Source organism: Rhinolophus sinicus, chromosome 1 (genome assembly GCF_057876585.1).
Source record: "Rhinolophus sinicus isolate RSI-liver-muscle chromosome 1, RSI-T2T, whole genome shotgun sequence".
In the NCBI taxonomy this organism is placed as follows: domain Eukaryota; kingdom Metazoa; phylum Chordata; class Mammalia; order Chiroptera; family Rhinolophidae; genus Rhinolophus; species Rhinolophus sinicus.
The window spans coordinates 159,691,430-159,711,786 of record NC_142501.1 but is presented as its reverse complement, the minus strand read 5'-3'; the positions used below and the strand labels follow the sequence as shown (position 1 = coordinate 159,711,786).

The 20,357-nt window shown below is 40.9% G+C and overlaps 1 pseudogene across 1 annotated transcript; it reads right to left on the bottom strand.

The window, feature by feature from the left end:
• Positions 1 to 6,437: 6,437 nt before the first annotated feature.
• LOC141566981 (calcium-binding tyrosine phosphorylation-regulated protein-like) lies at positions 6,438 to 18,507 on the bottom strand (annotated as a pseudogene). Its single transcript, XR_016018704.1, has 5 exons — positions 18,341 to 18,507; positions 18,194 to 18,247; positions 9,581 to 10,238; positions 9,278 to 9,539; positions 6,438 to 6,561 (listed from the first exon to the last, which is right to left on the bottom strand). The product of XR_016018704.1 is annotated as a calcium-binding tyrosine phosphorylation-regulated protein-like (transcript).
• Positions 18,508 to 20,357: the final 1,850 nt, after the last annotated feature.

Here is a 20,357-nt window from a genome sequence, read left to right as displayed (position 1 = left end):
GGTAACTTCCTGTTTATTCCTGAAAGTTCTGAAAAGACATATAGGATCAGTTGAAATCCCTGAGAAAGGAAATAAAATCTCAGTTAAGAGAATAAAATTTCTGGCAGGCAAAATAAAATAATGCTGTGAAAGCTGTCCCAGATTCTCCAATCTTTCTACTAGATGCACGAGGTATGTAAAACCATGAAAAGAAAGATTTATTTGTAGTGGGATCTTATTTCCCTTCTTCCCTCTACATATCCAGGCATCTTCATTTCTCCACATCTATTCTCAAATGCACATACTGGATGGGATCTTCCTGGGCACAGAGGCCATCAGCTGTAACTAGTTAGCCATTGGCCACTGATATAACTGCCGTGGCTGAGTTAGCAAGCGGATTGCACTTATCAAGTGGGATTGGTTGGCAGGCAGAAGAAGTGGACGGCGAATTGCGGATTGTGTGGCTACTACTTCCTGTGTGTCTCCCCAGCCACCAGAGAGACTGGAGTGCAGGAAGACCCTTTCGTGTGGGGTGTCATGTGGGGTCTCTTCTGGGGTCTCTAATCCCACTCCCCACGTAAGAACGCAGGATGTGGCGAGGCCAAAAGGGAACACCCACACAGCCATAGATAGGGGAGTCATACTACTATATTCTCACTGGCAGCACTACAGTCTCACTGGAGGCTGGATCCACACTGTCTGCAACCCGCCATCCTAACTGCAATCTGCGCTTGCCAGCTCAGCCACCATTTTCTTGCTAGCCCCATTTTTCTGCTAGCGTAGCCACAGCAGTTATATTAGTAGCCAATGGCTCACTGGTTATAGCTGACGGCCAACTAGCCACAGCTGATGGCCATCCCATCACAGTTGATGGCCATTTACTACCTGAGCCAGTACCTTTCCACGTGAGGCCGAGAGCCTGGAAACTGCTCTCTGGGGCTCTGTTCCCACATCCCCTTGTTGGGGTACTACTGGCTGATGTTTGCTCCCTGTGTCTCCAATCCAGCCGCCAGCAAGACCATAGTGGCATGACTCCCCTACCTATGGCTCCGTGGGTGTTCCTTTTTGGCCTCACCATATCCTGCGTTCTTATGTGGGGAGCAGGAGCTGAGACCACGCATGACACCCCGCGTGACAGAGATAAGAATGAGAAGGTCGTGGTGTCCCTGCCCTCATGCAGCTTACATTCTAGTGGTATACAATAAAGAGTGGTGATTTTCCAATTTGTAGGCATGTTCTTTTTAAAACATTGTAATTTTATTCATCTGTTGTTTCCTCTAGATGAGCACGTTTGAGGAGTCAGATGAAATGCTGTTGCCAGACTCTGAAAGTGTTTCTGTTTTCCCATAAGTGTTCTCCTGTGGCAAATAGCCCCATGGCCTCCAAATTCTGCTCAGGTGAGACAGGGCTTGCTGGATGCAGCCTCGCTGTTCCTATTCAGCTCTGATGGTGCTCTTTCCCTGGCACGAGCAGGGCCAGCCCAGGCAGAATGTGGAAGACGGCAGGTGATTGTCAAAATGCTCCTCAGCTGTCCTTCTGCTGGCTTCTGTGTGCAGCTTCCCTCCTCTCCCCAAGACCCAGTGCATTCGTGCCAGCCATCCCCTCTGGTACCTGGCTGTGTTCTGGTGGGACTTTAGGAGCTTCTTTAACAATTACTTAGGGGTAAGACTGGCTTTCATTAAATATGAGATAATGCAATGTCTTCGGTATAAACCCCCCCAGATCCAGCCAGTGATGATTTTAATGAAGAAAATAGAATGTTGATTTTTCTTATAGTTCTACTTAAATTTGACAGCAAAAGAGAATATTATTCTGAAATTTGAGACGAATAATATCCATTTGGTGAAACATTTAGATATATGGTCTGAGAAAGGCTGACTGTTGATGCCATAAAAAGGAGGTGGGGGTCACTGTCTGATCAAACCTGTTCTACCTTCAGGGGTTTTCATTTTACATTACACCTTGGTATATATGTTAACATTTGAACATTTTGCTTCTTTTCAGGTGTACAATTTTACTAGCTTGAAATGGTTTTGAATGAAGTAGCAAAGAAATGGAGAGTGTGATTCCTACCGTGTTTCCCCGAAAATAAGACCTAGCCGGACAATCAGCTCTAATGCGTCTTTTGGAGCAAAAATTAATGTAAGACCCGGTCTTATTAAGACTGGGTAGAATAGAATAGAATAGAATAGAATAGAATAGAATAGAATAGAATAGAATAGAATAGAATAGAATACTGTGTATAATATAATGCCAGGTCTTATATAATATTAGACTGGGTCTTACATTAATTTTTGCTCCAAAAGACACATGAGAGCTGATTGTCCGATTAGGTCTTATTTTTGGGGAAACATGGTAAGACAGTGCAGATTATGGCCTGACATCAGAGCCATGGAAAATGGAGAAATTTACATGTTGGGATGTAATCTTGGAATTCACGTGGAGAAAACTGAGATCCGGGAAGACTAGATTAATCTGAGTGGATTATGTGTGACATACTGTATTTGAGAAATCATGGTATGGTCTTTAAAATCAAACTTAAGTTTGATATCAGTTATTATAATAGCTTGGACAAGTTATTAAACTTCTCTAATATTCAGCTTATTTGTAAAACGGAGTTTTAAGGGCTTGGGGCACTTCACACATTACTGTAGGTATGTTGTAGAAGTTCATTGCTTTATCCTAATTTCTTATTCTTAATTGCTTTTTAAAGAATGCTTTCTATCAGAAGATGAAGAATGGGGCTTGAAGATGAACAATTAGACTAAAATATTAGTTCTAACAACCCTACTAGATAGAATATCCTACTTCTGTTAAGTAGTATTGCTGGATGCTATGGAAAATCCATAGACATTTGAGTGGTATCATTACATGTTTTGGAATATTATTCTATGTGTGTGCTCTCTAAAGAGAAAAACTATCAGTTTTTCACACTCTTTGGAAATCCCCAACTCAGAATGAATTGCTTTAGTAGGGAAATACTGCAAACTGGAAATACTGCAAAGCAGCAGGTACCCTGTGATTTCAAACAGTTTCCTCTGAAATCTTGTCCTTTCTCTTTAACAGGTGGTTCCATCAAGGTCCTAAACCCTACAATGGAACACAGGACCGGCTTTACTTGGGCAGCTACTGGGACAGAAACTACTTTATTTACCTGACAGTTATTAAAATGCAGACAAGTCAGGGCATTTGGCTAATCTACAACTAAGTCTTAAGCCTATATTATTACATTTTTTTCCTTGGTTTCTACTCGTCCTTTAAAAAAAGAGAAAACCTGCTCATAACTTGCATTTCATCCAACAAAAATGGGGCATAAGGTAATATTGGTCACGAGTCTTATGGAAAATGGATAATTTTGCTCTCCAAACAGTTATTTGGAATAGTATTTTATAGAGAGTTATGAGAAACTGCTGGAGAACTGGAGAACATGCTTTTTATGGTTGCTATCGCCATATTTACTGACAGTTCATACCTAAATGTAAATTTAGCTTTATGAAATTATGTAGTAACCCCAAATCAAGTTATTTTGAATATTTTATGCTGTCATGCTTGAATGTTTTAGATATAACTTTGAAATATTTAGAATTCTCCTATACAATGTTTATGTTCTCAAATGCAGAGAAGGTTATGTCATTTTGTAAAGACTACATTGACAAGATGGCTTTTCTTCTAACTAATCCTTTCAATTTTACACCTTCCCACCTCCCAAAAGAAAAAAATGGCTGAATATTCAGCATAGCTATTTCTGATTTGAAAATTCTAAAGAATTAAGCAAATGCTATACCTTTTCAGTTTATTTTAGTGCTCTGAATTTACTTTTACAATTCTGTGATCAATATTATTAGAATTGGGAGGTGTTTCATGATACATGTTTGAATTGAAAGTATGTATAAAAACCAAGCAATTCACAAAATGCCCTAGATTTTAATCACCATCATTACATAATGACAAACCTTTTTAAATGCTTCAACTTCCAGTGACACCAGAGAAATTAAATTGCACTCATGTATTGTAAATATCAAACTATATATAACAGGAGGTCTTGTGCACTTCAAGTTTGCAAAGCACCTGTGTACTTAAAGTATGTAAGAGATCTACTGTACGGTAGCTTTGCCCCTTTCATCTTATTTTTATCCACCCAACCCCAGACTGAGATATTGCTCCCAAGGGCCTTAGGTAGCTGTCAGTAAATGATTTTAATTGCTGTCTTGAAGCTAACAAGTGTTATAATGAAATAATCTACCTGATGCTAAATAAAGGCATTAGAATGTTCAAAAAAAAAGTGTGATTTCTTCTAAACTTTCAAATGTACTAACGTTGCCACTTCATATTATCCTAAATTATCAAGAATGTTCTTAAAAAGACGTCCTTGTGGTGCTGCCATCCCCAGGGCCAAAGAGATACCAGCTGCCTGGCATGCACAGTGGTCAGTGGGCAGTTGGCACTAGTGAGTATTCTCTGGGGAAATACGTACGGTATTATAGCAAGGTGCTACTCTTCACTGGGTGCGAATGCCAAATACAGAATTATCAAGTGGGAATACCTGGCTAGAAAAGCAAGAGTGGGAATGGTGATTGATTGCTTGCTTGCTTGCTTGCTTGATTGATTGATTTACTTTTTACAGTGTGTACAAGCATTGGAAAATGCTGTTGTCACAAATTACAAAATAAGCAAGAATACAAGGTTTTATGCTTGCATGAAGTTTACTGATACATTACGCTTGGTGGCAGACTGCCTTGAATGTCGACTCAGTCTCATTTTCAGCATCCGTTAGGAATAGTGTAAGTAGCGAATTGTTTAAATTTAGTCATAGAACCGAACATGTGAGTGGAGTAGATCAGAAATGCAAGGCCTCCCCTCCTGCTCTGTCACTAAGCTCTTAACTAATCTAATCAGTTACCTCTGCATTTGCACTAATGTATCCTGGCATTTCATGTGAAAACAGCCACTTCGACAATTCCACTAAAAGTCTAAAAAACGGGATAAGAAGTAAATGCACATAGCCTAAAGACATTTTGATAACTGAGAGTTGTCACCTGAAGTATAGTAACTGTAGTACTGAACCTGCCTGTGAATAAAATCTAGCTTTTGTCCATCAGATGTTCAGCTTGAAATCCTCACACATTGTTTTAAGTACCTGAACTTGTTGGTGTGTAGGTATTATATACTCTTAATATACTTGTATTACATAGTCTTAGATCGTCTTCTCACTACCTCCTCCTGACTTCTCCACATAGCAGCCAGCAGGATCTAACATCTTCTGGCTTCTCATTTGACCGTTCAGTCCAAATCTCTTTCCTTGGTATGCAGGGACCCTGAATTATGGTCCCCTCTTCATGTCTCTAACTTCCTCTTCCATACACCCCCCGCCCCCCAGCTCCGCCCAGCCAGTCTCATTTGGTCTACTTGCAATGTCACGAACTCCCATGCTCTCTCCTGCCCTAGGCCTCTGTCTGTGGGCTCTTTGCTCGGCTGACTCCTTTGAGACTCATATATCAGTTTACATCTGGGCCCAATAAAGGAGGGCCTGTATCAGTACCTTGTTTGTCTTCTTCCTAATACTTAACACATTGTAACCTACCGTTTTGTCCACCTCCCCCACTGAGGTGTATGTAGGCTCCATGTTTTGCTCGCTCTCCTAAACACAGGTGGGGGATGAGGGACTAGCACAGGACAACGCATTAAGTACTGGTTGAATGAAATATTTAAAAATGATTAAGTGATAAAACTGTCTTATCTACGATTAATTCCAGTTGTCTCTTTAGCTCTTTGATGTGTTTCCAGTCTGTCCATTCTGCCGTAAATATTCACTCTAAGAGGGAACAAGCTCTTACTACATTGATTGGGTATTCTATATATAATCTCTTTGCTCTTATCCTGCTCTCCAGCCATTCCCACTTCTTATGTCTTGTCTCTGCTCCCCCCATCCCATAAACATGCCACCTAGGTTGTAAATTTCCACATAAGCCTGTCTCTTTTTTTTCAAATCCATCCCCCTTCAGCATCTTCCAAGGCGAGACACAGAACTAGGTATTCAAAGGTGGTTGTTGATTGGTTCCTGTATTAGACACCAGATCCTTGGTGTGAGTCGTCATGTTGCATGCAGTGCCCTGCTGTGCATTTATTAGTGATTGGCGTTTAGGAAGCTGGAGATAGTAACCATCAAATTAGAGTATACCCCAACTCATTGTATGATGCCATTCAATTTAATTTTTTAAAATAGCTCAGACTCCAGGTCAACAAATCAAAATGCTCAAGTGTGTTAAGGCCCACTCATGATGGTAGGAAGATTTACCTGCCAGTTTTAAGTTTCTTCTCTGTGAACATGGGCAGTAGTCATGGTTATTTCTCCAGCAATACCATAACTTCCAAAGGGAGTATGTTTATCAACACCTTTTTTCTCTACATCTTCTCCCGGGAAAGCAACAGAAAGAAAATCTGGGCTTTGTGGCCTAAGTGGGACATCTTGTCCACTTACAGGGGGACTAGCATTCTGAGGCGTGGGCATTGTTTCTGGAGTTTCTGATCTGCAGGAACAGCAGTGGGTACTTGGACTGCAGTGTATCTCTTCAAGGGATCTGCCTGGGAAACAACAGCATGTTTAGGACGAGGTTTCCAATCCCGTGCTCCCTGAACATCTGAGCTACTAGAATAAAAGGCGGGGCACTGGTCTTCTTGCTGTCTGTCGTCCATCATCACATAAGTTGGAGAAGTAACTTTCGGTGGGTGCTGCAGAGACTGTGGGTCCTTAGGATTAGATAATAGAGGGTTGCTTGGGGGAAAGGCCCAGGTACAGGTGGTGGTGATGGGTGACTTTGTTATTTCATATCAGTTAGACAATAAAGGGTCCACATGTTAGAATACGGTGGTGGTTGTCCTGTTTATCTTGTTGCTATTGCTGTAAAAAATTTTTTGCAGGCATTAAAGTTTTGGCTCTGCATCAGGTGATATGCACAGAAATGTCTTCGTACATTTTTTTACATATAAATAATGAGCTGTAGTAACATTCACCATAAAGCATGGTATGGAGAGGGCTTAGTAAATCATGTTTGGTAATGGGAAAGAAAAGAGAGATGCTCTACAGTTGGAAAATGAGAACAGTGTTGCAATAGTAAGTGGCAGGGACATTAGCGTTGTGGCTAAAGAAGCAATCTCACTCTAAGTTGTTTCCAGGTACTTAAACTTTAGACATGGCTTATATAGGGTCCGCAAGAGGAAATAGGAAATCAGTACTTTTGGCTTTATCAAAAAAGTCAGTTGAAGGGCCGGCCCGGTGGCTCAGGCGGTTAGAGCTCCGTGCCCCTAACTCCGAAGGCTGCCGGTACGATTCCCACATGGGCCAGTGGGTTCTCAACTACAAGGCTGCCAGTTCAATTCCTCGACTCCTGCAAGGGATGGTGGGCTGTGCCCTCTGCAACTAGAAACGGCAACTGGACCTGGAGCTGAGCTGCGCCCTCCACAACTAAGACTGAAAGGACAACAATTTGAAGCTGAACGGCACCCTCCACAACTAAGATAGAAAGGACAACAACTTGACTTGGAAAAAAGTCCTGAAAGTACACACTGTTCCCCCAATAAAGTCCTGTTCCCCTTCCCCAATAAAAAAATCTTTAAAAAGAAAAAGTCAGTTAAAGACTGTATTAAGTTATTGAAAAAAAGGTTAATGCATCTGTACAGTGATTCACTTAATCAAATATCTTTGGCCCTTCAGTTACCATTATCTCCCACTAACTTGTCACCACACACAAAACATCACATATTCTAGGACTCAACTCCACAGAACACCGCTTTTAGGCAAGGCTTGAAATCATAGGTCTTAGGTGGCAGTAAGGGTTGGTTGGTCCCACAGGGGTCCTTTAGAACATAGAGGTCTAGGCATGCCATCCATTTAGTCACACCAAGGACTCTGTAATGTCCAGTTTGATTTTCTAGTGAAGGCAGTACTATCTTGGAGGACTGAGTCCTGGAAGATGGGACGGAGGAGAAAGGTTCCTGATTGAAGAGCTGTACTTTGTCCAAATGTGCCCAGTTCCACTGTTGAACACAGACTGGGCCGTCTATCCCCAGTATAGCTTTTTATCTTCCCCAGAAACGGTAACACTAGGCACACGATTAAGCTAGTGTGTTTTCAATAGCTTCAGATACTTTCAGTTATCTTTCTTGGAGCTAATTAAAAACTATGCATAGCCATGTCTTCAGGATTCGTTAGAATACTTGTTAGATTCTTGTTAGCGCTTCCTTGGGAAATAGTGAAGCACTGGAGAGCGGTAACTTGGTATGAAGTGCTACGTAAGCCACAAGTGTATGCCGGGCCCACACACTACACTCCCAGCACGGGCCTCCGCCTTTTCAGCTGTGCGGAATCCCTGTCACTGCCAGACAGAATCTGATCTCGAAACACCTATTTGGTAACATTCTGGCTCTAGTAAGAGTCAAAGTTCAGAGAGTTTCTGCAAAAGAAGTGCATGTCCCATCTATCCCGAAAGGGACAAGGGCTCTTGCACTTGTCTAGATGGTGGACGAGTGTGGACAGACCAAATGCCATAATTACATCGAGATGGAGGTCAAATCACATCTGTGTCATAGGAAAGCCACGGCGATAGTTCACCTGCCAGAAGGCAGCTTGATGTGGGCACCTGTGGGGGAACTAATAGAAGGAAGCCAGTCATCTCAGCTGCGTCCCTTATGGCTCAAGTGCCTGTCTGTCCTTTCAGCTGTGGCTACCTCCCTGCTTCTGTGTGACACACCTTCAGCCTGACCTGCCCTTTCTCCATCCAGCTGTGAAGCTGCTCCCTCAGCTGCGGGAAGCTCGCAGGCAGGAAATCTCCCCAAACCTGGCTTCCACGTGAAAGCAGGAACACACCACCACTTCCTCCACTTTTAAAATGCCATAGCCTATGTAAAGGCATTGCTGTACTTTGTCTTTACATTCACAAGTGAGAAATTTCAAACCACACCCAGTAATGACAGTTTTTTAGTAGGAATATTCAGATCACAGAATACATTTGTCCCTGACAACAGACTCTAATGCTTTTCACTACATAATATGTTCAAAAGAATAACATAAAAGTGCTAGAGGATCAAACTTTGAGGCCGAGTTTTGGTGATGTCACCTTAAAATCACGCATCTCAAAGGAGTAAAATCTCAAATACAACAGTGTTTAAAATAGGTTGGCATTTTTAAAACTTTTGAAAATAAAGATGTTTGAGCAATCTTCAGAGAGCCTACCTAGATGGTTATCTGAAATACAGATGTCACCTGAAATGTATTAACTTTGTAAGTGTCTAATTTTCTTACCTGGCTCCATCGAACCTTGCTCAGGTGCTGCTTCCCATTTCTGGTTCGATTTCTGGTTCAGTACAACGTTCTGGAACAGGAGGAGGGGGGCCGCTGGACAATCTTACAGATATTCCTGAGTGCACAGCTTTAGCAGCTTCCCCACAGAGCACAGGTTTGACCTCCGCCTCCTGGGATGCAGAGTTTTCCCATGACTCTTGCTGCCCAGGGAGCAGCGCAGTGACCTCCACTTCAATGTGCACTGATTTTTCACAGCCTCCTGCTCCCGTAGGCCCTCTGCATCCAGGGCCTGTGCAGGTGGACCTTTCACAGATCTGAAAGAGATCAGAAGTGTTCCCTCTCCCTTCATAGGTACCGAAGAATTATATATTGCATCCTCCAACTGTGCAAATTTGGTAGAACCTGCACATTTTTCAGACATGCCTGAGGCTGTCTTGTGTACAGGTACGACACTATCTGGTGGTAACAGCTCATTTTCTTTTAGACAAGCAACATGATCAGTTAAAGGGATGGCTATTTGTTCCGGAATTTGCTTGACATGAGTAACTCCTTCAGGCATAAGTTCATCTTTATAGAGAGATGTTTTATGAACGGTTGAGGTAACCTCAATACCAGCCTGCAAAGGGACCTCAGGAGCTTGATCATAAGCATGAAATTCTTGTTGACCCTGCAGGGGGAGTGAGGAAGCCATTGAGGAGGGTGGGGTAGTAATCTTAGGGCTGGATGGTTCTGAAGGACATGAACTGCTTCACTTGTCTCCTCAGGCTCTGGAGCAGCTCTGCATGCACTGATGGGAACTGAGTGCTTTTGCTGCTAAAAAGTGGTCAAGCTCTATTGCCTTCCTCTGTGTCTGGAGATTTTTCCATCCGTGTAGATTCTTGGGAAACTGTAGATATTTCTCTTGATTCTTTTGCACTTTCAAGTTGCTTCTCTTGTGTGGTTCTTTCTGACCACTTCTCAACTAAAATAACAGCCAGATGATTAATAAGCATATATTCCCCAAATGAAGAATTGTAAAGAAAGCAGCAATAGATTGAACATTCGAATGTCAATATACACACAGGTACAAAAGAGTTTTGCTTTGTTTTCCAATATCCATGATTTAGTGTGGGTAATGAAACTTCCCTGGCCTAGCCACTCAAAAGACACCTCAGTTCATCTCCTTAGAAACAAGTAACTCCAAGTAGCACGGTGACAAAACTTATAACCAGAGACCACTTTTGGCTGGTCAGCATCAAAGGAAAGATGCTAACTCTGCCTAGAAATGAGGAAGCTGAAAACCTCCATGGAAAAGTTTCTGATCCAAACTTCCACACACAGCTAAGGAAGGAAAATAAAAATAAAAAGACTTCAACCTTGCCGATAAACGTCTAATCTTCAGGTGGTATAATAACAGTAATGAAACATATGCTGTCATATTAATAAAGGCATTCCTCAATTTAAGTAAATTGGTATACTAAGCTTAACTTAATAAATTGGAAAACTAGAGGATGATAGGGTATTTTAACATTAGGAAACATCACATATTCCAACCTACAAATGGTAGCACCTGCTGGGAGGTATGATAATGCACCCAGAGTCATATTGTCCCAGACAAGAGCAGAAACGAGATCTCTGGGTCCATCAGTGTGGACTCCGTGCATCCTCAGCCCTGAGGAAAATTCCTTGGAAGGCTTGGGAGGTCAAGACAGCTGATGACATACAGGCACTCCTAGAGCTGGAAAACTAAAATCATTTTCTGCTTGTCACCCACACATCTGTGTAACCACCTTAGTTGTTATTCACTGAACATTTTCATATGTGCTTACTTTACTGAGGATTTTCTCTCATGGAAACATTTCCCTAATATAATAAAATATGCAGGAAAAGTAGAATTTGCTTTACAAGAATGCTTGATTCAAGTCAAAACTTGGTTTGGAGACATGTGTGTTTTCCTAGGTTCAGCTGCTTTTTGAGGAACAGTGTCTCCTTCCACCATAGCTGCTGATTTCTTGTAAACTCAAGTCAGGTGTCTATTAGGTTGGTGCAAAAGTAATTGTGGTTTAAAGGGTTAAAAATAATTGCAAAAACCGCAATTACTTTTGTAGCAACCTGTACTTTTAGACATGGACACGACACCAGAGGCTCGCGTGTAGAGAAAGAAAAGCTACCTCTACTCTTACCTCCCTGTGCTTAGAACAATTACCTAATTTTCTCAACCGTTCACTTCTTCGCGTCTCCCCTACCCACTTTTTAACAAGCGCTTTGTCCAGTAACACTCTTGACTGAGTGCTTGTGCTGTGTGTGTAAGACACTGTACCAGGCACTGTTGAGGACATAAACATTGTTAAGATGAGACCTCATAAAGCTTACATTCAGTAGGGGAGATAAGACAGATATTATAGGTAAAAAGTGTAAGTCCCTAATAATGGTCCTAATAAAGATCTATGGACATTCAGAGGAAGAAAAGAAGAACTCTGGCTGGAAGAATAAGAGAAATTTTATTTAAATAAGTTGGCCTTCCACTTAAGATATAGAAAGCTGAAAAATAGCATTCACATTATAAGGGAAAAGCCAGATAAATCACAAAATAATTTTTCTTGAGCCCATCAGAGAAGAGAGTGACAAAGCAATCAAGTAACCTGACTTCCAAAGTGCAACCTGCCCCTCCAAAGAGAAAAAGGGCCACAAGAGCTGTCTGATGTGTGCAGGGCCTGGAAAGGTGAGGCCGCCACCACGCTAGCTGGTAAGGTGTCAGCTAAAATGTAAACATACTGATAAAGGCCAAATGTGCGTCAGTGAATAGCCTGGGACTCCAGACCCAAGGAGAGTGCAACTCTCTCACAAGCACTTTTCCATGGGCCTCTCATAAAGGATGGAAGCAGAGAGAAGACCAGAGATGACTAGAGAGATGGACATACATCAACACCTACCACAGGTCTCTTACCACTGGACGGGGGCAGGAAATACAGGCTCAAGAATGACCACAGATACAAGGCAGAGTTTGGCTGCCACAAAGACAGCCAGCAGGAACAATGAAGGCCCCACCCCCAAGGCTCAGGTGCTCAGGGCCAGACGAGGCCAGAGAACCCCCCTGCACTGACCACCAGCCTCGTACCAATAACAGGAATCAACAGGCGGCCCCCCAAGTGAGGAGCAAGCATGCAGGGAGAGATGCCATCTATGGAGCAGATTGGTGGGGAAAGCTGAGGGTGAAGCCCAGGCATGGAGACACACCCTGGCAGCCCAGCCCCACCCTCAGCACAAGGTAACAGCAGCCCTAGAGGGAACTGAGGCGTGCGGTACAGTGGCGGTAATGAAAACCACCACCACAAACCCAAGCCCAGCTTCTGACTAGACCTGCTGACTGAGACACCAGTTCATGGCCTCTGTGACTGAGTTTTCCTCCTGAAGGTCTTAAATTCTCCAATGATTTATTCACCATGAGAGTTTTCCAGAACCCAACCAATCTAGGGATAGAATCCCTAGATTGCCTGCACAGGACCTCTCTGATACATCACTTACAGGATATGTTTTCAGCAACTCTGAAAGGCCCAAAGCCCTTTTAAAGGTGTCTACCTGACAGGCTTGTCATACCTGTAATTCTATCTGCAGATTAATCCCCAGGCTTCATATTTTTGCCTCTACAAGTCCCCTGTTAAACACCAACCATTCTAGGAAGGTCAAGCATTATGTAATTGTGAATCATTAACAACTCATCGGGGAATTTATGATACTGCTTTCTTCCCTGCAACTTTTTCATAGTAAAAGAGGCTATGAAAAGACCTGGGTTTCAGTCCTGACTGATTTAATAGCGGCATGACCCTGTCTCAGGCAAGAATTCTGAGCTTCTGCCTCTTCACCTGTGAAATGGGAATTATAAATCCAATTTACCAAAGTTTCTGTACAGCGGTGTGATAACTTATGAAGCCCAAGATGTTCTTCTTTCACACACTGACTCTTGTATCCTAGTGTTCCTGACTTCATCTTGGCAACCTGGTGTCCGGCTCTAGCTTTCCTGGTTTCCATACCTGCTTCCCTCCAGCCCCTTCCTCTCTTAATCCTGACCCTGTGTTTCTGTCCACAGATTGGGGTCTGACAGTCTGACCCCAATTCTTGAATATACCATTGCTAAATAATTTATTTGCCTTTTTTTAGTATGGACTATTTCTCAACTGATTAATCTTAGCAGAATGGAAAAGTGTAAAGAACGTAAGACACCCCCCCCCCCAAAAAAAAAACATCATTAGATGATCATTCAAACCCTTTTTAAACTTAATGAAATTCTTACCTTGGTAATGAAATTCTTAATGACCTTGCCTAGGCAAATATAAGACTTCAAGAAATGAAAGGATCATTTTTGCGTAACCCCCCTCCCTGCATGTACAGCCTTCCTTGAAAAACATCAGAGTAACATCAGAGCTTTAAAAAATTTAGTATGGATAGTATATAAATAAATATATTTCTTGTTTGTTTAGTAAGAGTGTATAGCTAAAAGCATGTGTAACCAACTATAAAAATAATGCATAAAAATAGAATGTGGCATAAGAAACTAAAAACATTTATTATAAATATTGAATATGAATAAATAACTCAAGACAATATTTAACGACATGTATAACTGCTATGGTGCTGCATAGGAATTCAAATTGGACCGAATGATCAGCAACGGTTCGACTAAAACTACAATTATCTATCTGGCCAAGCCAAGAACGTCCAGGATCAGTTAGAAAAGTCAACAGGGTACCTCAGTTGGGGACCCAGGTGGGTAGGCCTCCTTGATTCTTCAAAAGAGATGGTTATGCCTTCCCTCTGCTGGAAGCCAAGACAGGGCTGCCACTGGAAACTGGACTCAATTAGGCTTAGCGGAACGGAAGGTGATAATGGTGTTGAGATCTCATTTACCATCCTGACGGAGAAACCACTGCCCTTTTCACTGAGTGGTGAAAAGATCAGAAACAGTACAATCCGGGCTCCAGGCTCCACACAAGAAGGTGACAGAGGAGGAAGAAGTGAAATAGTGGGAGATAATGGGGGGAAGGGAGCTGAAATTCCTCTCCCTTCACTCTTGCACTTCCAGAATTTAAGATTTTTCCAGAGGGATCCTAGAACGTTACTGACTCGATTGTGGAAAGAGCCTGAGTCATGCTACTAGGAAGATCTAAGTTTAGATTCTAAGTTTACCAATTACTTAGTATTTAGAAGCTGGTAAGTTATTTAATCACTCCCAAGCAAAGGATTTCTCTTGAGTAAAATTGCAATGATGTCGCCTACTTATAAAGTTGTCTTAATTGAGAGAATATATTGCAAGTGCCTAGGAGAAAACAGGTACTCAATAAATTCCATTCCCTTCTTCCTTCTTTTCCTAGCATACACTAAGGGATGGAACTTAAGAAAAAACTCTTTTGCCTTAAATAGCGCCTCAGTTTCTAAAATCCCCTCAATTAATGATTTGTTTGGATAATGAAGAAACTCACCTCAGAAGACTGAGAAATGGGGGAGCTTTCATTGAGTCATATGGTAGTGAGATCTGTTTAATCAAATTGCAGAAAAACAAGAGGAGAATCCAAGAATGTGTTTCACAGCATGAACTGTTTTAGAAATGGACATACATGCGTGATATGCCACAATGAAGGCTTGGATAGAGCTAGGGACTGTCTTAAAGATACTAGGCTCTGGAAAATGGGGGAAAACATGAGAGACAACAGGAAACTGAGAAAAGTTTGCTCCTGTATCTGTTTCTTTTCCTTCTCCCTTCTCCATCACCTGTCTCTGCATAAAATTTTGAAGGCACTGGGGAGATCGATAAACACTATTGGTCCTATGGTGAGGCCTACCAAAAATGGGGCTCCTTCTAAGAAAAATCCCAGGATGAAGTGTTCAAATGAAACAAATGATATGTGTAGGGATGTATTACTTATCTCCATGCTCTCCATGCATATGGGCAGTTTGGTTATTATACTGCTCGGCAGCAAAGTAACCAGTATCCTCCAAAGTAATAACTTTGCAGGATACAGCATCCCACTGAGCGTTCTTATGAAACACATGTCTTTCATGCTCACATCTGATATGTGGGAGATGAGTGAGGACCAGTGCACTAGGGATGGCAGTTAGCTCTTGCCCACATCACCAAGTTCTAATACCTGGTGCTGTCTTTAGATACAACCTCATGCTGAAGAGTTTGATAGCCTAGAATAAGCGTCCCTTGACTTAGTCCTCAAAGCATGATTAATTTCTCCTTATTGCAAGTCATCGAAAGCCTGGGAGAGCCACAATCCTTGGGACCAATAGAGCATGTCGAGTATTATAAGTACCACCATCCATATTTAATACTGGGATCCACATAAGTTCTATTTACAGTAAGGAGAAGATTCCACCCGTTATACCTACATTTTTACTGTAGAGAACTGAACCACTATGTAGCCAAATTTACCCAGAGCTCCCACAAGAATAGCACTTGGGGAGCTAAACCAGTGAGAAGGTAGGAGGATGTCACTCAGGGGAGGAAGTACCCTGTACCAAGTGGGAAACTTATGGTGCCTGTTTATCCCTAGGTAAACAAGGACATTATCTAGGGGTTAACTAGGGATAAACAGGCACCATAGTGATGCTTTCCTGGATATAGGTGGACTCATGCCGCCTGAGTTAATGGATCCTGTTTGTTCATTTGGAATGACCATAAAAGGCAGACAGACAAATGAGCCAAACTGATATTAGACAGTAACACTGAACTCCGTATTTTCTGGTCATACCTCATATTACCTTCCCATCTCCCTGGTAAACTAAACCAGCAATGTTCATTTCTGCTCTATTGCCTAAAGAGCAATTTGTTTCTACAGTCATACCTAAGCTTACTTTTAGGATTATCTGTACGCTATGTCAATTTCCTTGATATCTGTAGTTACCAGAGGAAAAAAGCAGCAATATCTCTTCCCCCTTAACTCCATTGAAAGTATGGCTGCTCCACTAGTTCAGTATGTTAATTTTCAACCCTGAGATTCAAAGACATTAGCCTAGCTGGACCAAAATCCACATTCAGTTTACTTGCAAAGTTGAATGGTGGGTAAATTCTTCAGTAAACAAATTAGCTTCAAAGGCTACCATTTAGTTACCTTTCATCGCAAAGATTCACTGACTTCATCACCATTCTCAAACACAGCAAGCCTGCACACTCTCCTAGCTTTGAAACAGCTCCAGGTATAGAGGACACAAGTACAAAGGCCATAACAACCTTGACTGCCTGGGAAACCAGGCTTATGGGGAGGGAGAGAGGGTCAATCTTCTAGCACTTGTCTGTACACCCTGCTAGTGGAAAGCAAATCCCAGACCTGTTTCCCATGGAAAACTGAGAATGACTGAGAATGCCATCAGGACCCTGCAGGGAAGAAACCAGACTAGACAGTGAAATCCCTGAACCACTGTGATTCACTCTCCTTTCCCTTCCAATGCAGACTCTTGTTATTCTTAATCTTGCTTTCTGGTTTGGGTGTCTCTTTCACTGCAGGTTTAAACCGTCATGATTTTTACATTTTCCTAGGTCTAATCCTGATTTCTCCCTACCTTGGCAATGTTACCTATTAACATCACCAAAGTGGCAGAGTATAAAATGTGGCTGAAACTCACTGATCCTACGTTTTCTTTCTCTACGATCATTCCAAAATGTTGGTCAGCCAATGTAGCAAGAATTTAGTTATTTTCCACACTGACCATGAGTCTCCACTCTCCACAAAATTCTGCCAAAAGCTTTTTCTTATTATTCTTTTAGACATGAGTGCCTGTCCTTGGGACTCGACCAATATATATTATTTCACTTACAGTGATCTTCCCAAACTTTCATCAGGTAAACTTTGCCTTTCTCATTTCTCCCCACCTCTGACTTTTTCATCACTCCCTGGTCTACTCAGTTTCATGCTGTCATGTTCGCATAAGATAGACATTTACACATATACACAAAAAACACAATTGTTTTTCTAAGCAGATATATACAGCCTATGTCAAAGAGGCTGGAGGAGACGATTTTCTGAAAAACTTCTCTCTTTAGTATGTATAGAGACATTCAGAAAAGATGGTCAGTGGCACCTAATTGATTTCCTGTCCTCCATTCTGGACTGCAGTTAAACCATCGTGGGGAGAAAAAAAAAGGGGAGGGGGTTGATAAACTTTTTAAAATTTAATTTAATTTTTTAATATTAGTTTCAGGTGTACAAAACAACATAATGATTAGACATTTACGCCCCTCACAAAGTGATAACCCCCCAAGTCTACTATGCCTCTGACATTGTAGATAGCTGTTACAATACCATTGACTATATTGCCTATGCTGTACTTTTACTCTACATCAGCCTCAGGTGTACAGCACAGCGGTCAGGCATCTAGACAATCTGTGAAGTGATCCCCCCGATAAGTCCAGTGCCCATATGGCACCCTACATAGTCTTTACAATATTATTGATTATATTCCCCATATTGTATTGTTAAAGTTCTTTATAAAAAAATTTAAAGGAGAGTATTTATACAACTTTCTTAAGTAACGTATTTCATTATAATGTGAGTCTTTATTACTATGAAATCCAATTATCTTCAAGTTCACTGCACTTCCCTAAAGGTAGGGCACATTGGAAATGGTTTGAGTCGTAGTTTACAAACACTGTTCCAGATCTCATTGTACCAAATGGTTTTCTAAAGATGTTCCCTATTTTTTCCTTTTTAAGACTTAGTATCTTCCAAATGTCAGTCCCCACATTTTTAAAACAACAACAACAAAAAAAACTGATTCAATAATAAAAATAAAGCATCTGTTTGATTATTTAAACATAAACAGTGTGATTATCTAAACAGAAAATATTTGTGGGCATCTTTTTTATGTTTGATGTATGCTCTTAATGATGAAACAGTTTATAATTAGTATTCTTATACTATTACCACCTGTGGTACTCACCTATAGTCTGATGAAATTGTTTAATCAGATTTTTTATATCCAGAGAAGCATTACCTGAAGGAATAAATGCAGGAAATCAGATACAAAAAAATCAAATTTAAAATGCTTCCTTTTTCACAGTAACAAATATCTAAAGCGATAACAAACCTTCTCTAAACACAGTAAGTTCTTCAAAATAAAATGCTGCAAACTCGGTGACATTTTGCGGGTTGGTTTCGAAAACTGCTCTGCTGAGTCCTTGGAGCACAATGTCAAGGCCATGAGGTACGAGAAGTCTGGACTTTGAAGAAATCATTGTGGCAGGATGTCTGTAATGTCAACTATAACGAAGAAAAAAAAGTCTTCTAAATAGTGTATTAGTTTTTAATTAAAATATTTATGAGTTAACTATAGTTTCTCAGAACAAACCTATCTCCTATTAAAATTATTAGTTTTAGTTCTAATCTCTCAGTATTTATTCTAGTAAAATGAACTAATTGTTGGTGGTAGTTAAAAAAAAAAATCACGTTACCAATAGCCTTTTTTATGTGCAGGTGAGCAATCTAGTATTATTAAAGAAATCCATGGAAAAAGCCCTGCCAGGAACTCCAGGATGATATCAAAAACAAAGAGCAAAAAAACCAATGAACCAAACAAAACCTGTTTCTGTAAAATTCAGTAAATATTTTGTGCAAGAAATTTTCAAGAAAATAAATTAAGCTTATTTATCTGTGTCCAAACAACATTCTACTAAACCACATGGGCACTGGCTTTTCTGAACATTCATCAAATAGAGTTACAAAGTGGGATTTCTACAAGAAATGTCTTTTTTACTCATTTTTCTAAATATATCCCTGGACACACTGATCATCTTTAAGTATACATTTTTTTAGCTTTAGTTTTTTGTTTTTGTTTTTAACATTAATCAGAATAGGTATAAGTTACATGTGGTATTATACCACTCACCACCTTCTTTTATTATATCCTCCCTTAACCTATGCCCTAGTTTTCTCCTCTTTCTCCCTTCTCCTGCCTGTCTGGATCTTAAGTGGTACCAAGGATACTGCATAGTATAGCCTGTAATTCTCAGAGTTGCAGAGGTTGCCACTGTAAACTGTGTGTCAGTGTGTGTGTGTGTTCTTGTTTCATTCTGAAAAATGATTTAAGAAGGCTTATAAATACACGTAGAGAACAAAATAAAATATTTAAGGAAATCAGTCCAGTGATAAGGAAAGGTTATGGTAGGAAAAATAGGATGAAGCTACAGGTAAGGTTAGTATTCCAACACAAGCCATAGGTCCTACACTTGGATAAGAGATGGGGTGTCAAATCAGCCCGAGCTACCAAGCAGCCATCACACGATAGAAAACAGTTGGTTAAATGATTCAGGTTTTCTGAGATAAAAACCAAATCAGTTGCTTAAGAGAATCACAGCTATTCTGGACACCGAGACTCAGGAGAAATTTCTCCTTTGGATCCTCACATAGATGAGAATAGTGTGTGATATAATAAACAATGTCCTCAGCAACATCCCTACAGTAGACTAATGAGTTTCCTGGGGCTAAGTGGCAATTTAGTTACAGCAATTATACAAGGGGCCGACCTCTAATAGAAAAGCAAATAATGTGTCATACCAAAAGGCTGAATATTTAAAAGCACATTTCATCTTCCCAAAACATGAAAACATGAGTCTGGATTGGCCAAAGCAAACCCTTTGAGAATATAATTAAGCATACTGAATCCCTTAATAAAAACTTACTTTCAGAGTGTAATTCAACAGGAGCTTTACTGAATTAATCTATCTTTACAAAAACCAGTAGTGCAGCTTCATAGGCAGTCGTTATATGATACATATACATACATACATATTAATATATAGGTATATGTACATACATGATTTTTTTTAAAGTACATCCTTTGTATCCCAGTGTGAGCAGATAGGTCATGTTTTCAAAGTGTTTTCTCAGTAGCCATGTTGGAGTTTACAAAACTCACTTTCTGCAGGCAGTTCCCCAACTGTGGGGAAGAGTGGCCATGCAGTAACCCTAATCTTTCTCACCCCAGGCATTATGCCTCCCTTCCATCCCACCAAAGACGTTGTAAATGTGTGGGGCCATTTAGTGCCCCAGGACCAAGATGCTAAGCCTCCCACAACACAATCCCATACAAGGAATCGTGCTGAGCA